Raw genomic sequence first — 3553 nt, forward strand, 5'->3', positions numbered from 1 at the left:
CAGCAGAAGATGGCTCAAGGGTTTAGAGCCCTGCCACCCATATGGGAGACTTGGATGAAGCTCTTGGCTCCTGGTTTTTGCCTGGCCCAGCCCTGGCCATTGTGGCCTTCTGAGGAGTGAACCAGAAGATGGAAGGTACTTCTTTCTCTCTCTCCCCTCTGTAACTCTGACTTTCAAGTAAAAAATATATATATATTTACAAAAGTAAACAAAGTTTGCAATGCATTTTCTAACAGACATCTCACCTAACATCCCAAGCAACACTGGGGAGAATGCATAATTATTTTTATCTTCCTGATAAAGAAACTAAAGTTCAGAGTGTTTAAGGAGAAAGTAGTGTTTAAGTAGTGTCTACTGTTTAACGGTAAGCAGATGTGATAGCAAAACGGGTAAAAGCAGAGACAATGGAATTATCTTGTCTGGGTTTGAAGTCTAAAAATTTTCTAGTAGTTGTGTAACTTTGAACAGTTGCTCAAATTCTCTATGCCTTAGTTTTCACATCTAAAAATGGTTGTAATAACAGTAACTTTTAGGGCTGGCACTGTGGCGCAGTCGGTTAACGCCCTGGCCTGAAGTGCTGGCATCCCATATGGGGACCAGTTCGAGTCCCGGCTGCTCCACTTCCGATCCAGCTCCCTGCTATGGACTGGGAAAGCAGTAGAGGATGGCCCAAGTCTTTGGACCCCTGCACCCACATGAGAGACCCGGAGGAGCTCCTGGCTTCTGGTTTTGGATCAGCACAGCTCTAGCCATTGCGGCCAACTGGGGGAGTGAACCATCGGATGGAAGACCTCTCTCTTTCTCTCTCTCTCTCTCTCTCTCTCTCTCTCTCTCTCTCTGCCTCTCCTCTCTCTGTGTAACTCTGACTTTCAAATACAAATAAATAAATCTTTAAAGTAAAAGCAGTAACTTTCTCACAATGTTTCTCTGAAGATTATGTAATACAGGGGAACTTAAAACAGTAGTTTTGTGAGTGTGAGTTCTTGGATTATAAAGCCAATATGTTCCTGTCTGAACTATAACTGAATTTGAACCACTGCTTCCAAACATGCCTCTACAGAAAAGCAGATTCTAAGTTTCAAGTAATCAAACTAGAAAGACATTTTTAGGCAGGACCAGCAACAGTCATTGTCTAAAATTTATTAACAAAGTCCTTAACTACTATCTATGAAGTACTGTATCACTTCTATGGGCAATAGTGGAATGATATCTTGTATTCTCATGTGTTGGAATACAGTGCAAAAGGTTGATGGGAAATAGAATCCTGCTATGATGGGCTAACACAGAAACGCAGATGCACCCATTCCACAGAGAGAGCTCCTTGTCCTCAATGGACTTCTATCCAGGAGTGGGCATGGTTGCTGATCTCCAAAATGCCCCCCAAAGGAACCCCTTCTCCTAATGTTCACACTGCACCTGGTCCTCTTTCCTTCCATCTGACCTGATTTATAACTGACCTTATTTTTTTTATCGTGTTGAAAGTCATATAATATGAAATTGACCATTTAAAGTGGCAATTAGTGTGGTACAGTGATGCCATGTCTTCAGATACAGGTCAAAGAAATCTTGAAGCTTCTTTTGGGAGCACTTAACATTCATTCATGGGGGAGCTGGAGCTGCCATGTAAGGAGTATAGCTAATAACATACATAAGTTTAATATAAAAGATCCTCAAACAGTTCACCGAAGATGGAATTTAAAAGGAAGTTTAGTTTTTTACAAAAATTTGAAATTCAGTCATAGTTTTTTTTTCTTTTTCTTTTTTTTCTTTTTTTTAATTATTTGACAGAGTTAGTGAGAGAGAGAAACGGAGAGAAAGATCTTCCTTCCGTTGGTTCACCCCCTAAATGGCCACAACAGCCAAAACTACACTGATCCAAAGCCAAGAGCCAGGTGCTTCTTGCTGGTTTCCCATGCGGGTGCAGGGGCCCAAGCACTTGGGCCATCCTCCGCTGCCTTCCTGGGCCACAGCAGAGAGCTGGACTGGAAGAGGAGCAACCGGGACAGAATCCGGCGCCCCAACTGGGACTAGAACCCGGCGCCCATATGGGATGCTGGCACCGCAGGCAGAGGATTAACCAAGTGAGCCACGGCACCGGCCCCCATAGTTTTTTCATAATAGTCATCTTCCACAGTTTGAGTCAGAGAGCAACAAAGGAGTAGGTGGTGGGATCTCCCTGTGTGTCTTACTCACCTTTTCTCTGCCTTGTCTGTTTGAGCTTCAGCAGAATTCGACATGGCTGGTGGTAAGGCTGGGAAATGTGGTGGAATGAGAAGACCATGCCAAGATGGCCGCTGGCAATGGAGCCTGCCTGGCAACAGGCTGTGATTGGTTAGGGCATAGACTGTCCCTTGACCAGATAGGCTGCCTTGGCTATTTAAGCTGCTGTACCAACTGAAATAAACGAGTCTGCAGGCTGCTCACCTCTGGCCTGCTTTCACCCGACTCCTGGTGTCTGTGTGGTGACTCCATGCCTTTTGCCCCCACCACGCTCCTCCTCAGAATGAATCCACCTCAACAGGGAAGGACTCCAGAAAGGCCAAGACAAAGGCGGTTTCCTGCTTGCAGAGAGTTGGCTTGCAGTTCCTGCTGGGCGCATTCACCGGCACCTGCAATCTACGATGACCAGCCATGACCTTGTGGGTGCCACTGCTGCTGTGTACAGCACTGCCATTCAGGAGTATCTCACCGCAGAGGTACTTGAACTGGCAGGAAATGCAACAGAAGACTCAAAGGTAAGGCGTATTACCTCTTGTCACTTGCAACTCGCTATTCATGGAGATTAAGAATTGGACTCTCTCAATAAGGCTATGATTGCTGGTGGTAGTGTCATTCCACACATCCAGAAGTCTCTGATTGGGAAAAGGACAGCAGAAGACTTTCTAAAGGATGCCTGGATTTCTTATTATCTCAGGATCCTATTTAAGTGTTACTGTGACTTCAAAGAAGCTATCGATTCTGACATAGTGGGTTTTGATTGAGTCGACTGTTTTTAAAAAACCGGATTTAATTGTGATGCAGAAGTTAGAGTAACAAACATTTGGCTTTGTGCAGACATTATCTCCACTCAAAAAGGTCATCTCCTCTCCCAAAAATAGTCATTTTCCACTAATATATATTAAAATCCTGGTTTATCACAAAATAACTGCTGGCTGATAATTCTCTTTATAAAAGCTCACTACAAGATTTGTTATAGGAATTTTTTTTTTTTGACAGGCAGAGTGGACAGTAGAGGGAGACAGAGAGAAAGGTCTTCCTTTTTGCTGTTGGTTCACCCTCCAATGGCCGCCGCGGTTGGCACGCCGCAGTTGGCGTGCTGCGGCCGGCGCACTGCGCTGATCCGATGGCAAGAGCCAGGTACTTATCCTGGTCTCCCATGGGGTGCAGAGCCCAAGGACTTGGGCCATCCTCCACTGCACTCCCTGGCCACAGCAGAGAGCTGGCCTGGAAGAGGGGCAACCGGGACAGGATCGGTGCCCCGACCAGGACTAGAACCCGGTGTGCCGGCGCCGCAAGGTGGAGGATTAGCCTACTGAGCCGCGGCGCCGGAGTC

General features: G+C 45.9%; 1 pseudogene; it reads left to right on the forward strand.

Moving 5' to 3' along the window:
• Positions 1–2235: 2235 nt before the first annotated feature.
• Positions 2236–2981, forward strand: LOC133768130 (histone H2A.Z-like; annotated as a pseudogene).
• The last annotated feature ends 572 nt before the right edge of the window (positions 2982–3553 follow it).

This window comes from Lepus europaeus, chromosome 10, assembly GCF_033115175.1.
Source record: "Lepus europaeus isolate LE1 chromosome 10, mLepTim1.pri, whole genome shotgun sequence".
In the NCBI taxonomy this organism is placed as follows: domain Eukaryota; kingdom Metazoa; phylum Chordata; class Mammalia; order Lagomorpha; family Leporidae; genus Lepus; species Lepus europaeus.